The sequence below is a fragment of the Buceros rhinoceros genome, unplaced genomic scaffold (genome assembly GCF_000710305.1).
Source record: "Buceros rhinoceros silvestris isolate BGI_N320 unplaced genomic scaffold, ASM71030v1 scaffold18173, whole genome shotgun sequence".
Taxonomy (NCBI): domain Eukaryota; kingdom Metazoa; phylum Chordata; class Aves; order Bucerotiformes; family Bucerotidae; genus Buceros; species Buceros rhinoceros.
In genome coordinates this window covers 17,037-17,523 of record NW_010403221.1, presented here as the reverse complement: position 1 = coordinate 17,523, position 487 = coordinate 17,037, and positions in this window count along the sequence as shown.

Here is a 487-nt window from a genome sequence, read left to right as displayed (position 1 = left end):
AGTTTTAGAATGCCAAAAAGGCATCACACCTGGTTTTGTGAAATATAGAATCACAGACTGGTTTGGGTGGGAAGGGACCCTCAGAGCTCCTCCAGTCTGGCCCCTGCAGGGAGCAGGGACCCCTGCCCCCAGAGCAGGGGGCTCAGAGCCCCAAGGGCCAACCTGACCTGGGATGGGGCCAGCGATGGGGCTGCTCCCACCTCTCGGGGCAGCCTGGGCCAGGCTGTCACCACACTCAGTGTAAGAAATTTCTCTTTTCTCTCTAGGCTGAGTCTCCCTCATTTAATTTAAACCTTCACCCTTTGGCCTGTCACAACAGGCGCTGCTATAAAGATATTGGTCCCACCTCTCGGGGCAGCCTGGGCCAGGCTGTCACCACACTCAGTGTAAGAAATTTCTCTTTTCTCTCTAGGCTGAGTCTCCCTCATTTAATTTAAACCTTCACCCTTTGGCCTGTCACAACAGGCGCTGCTATAAAGATATTGGC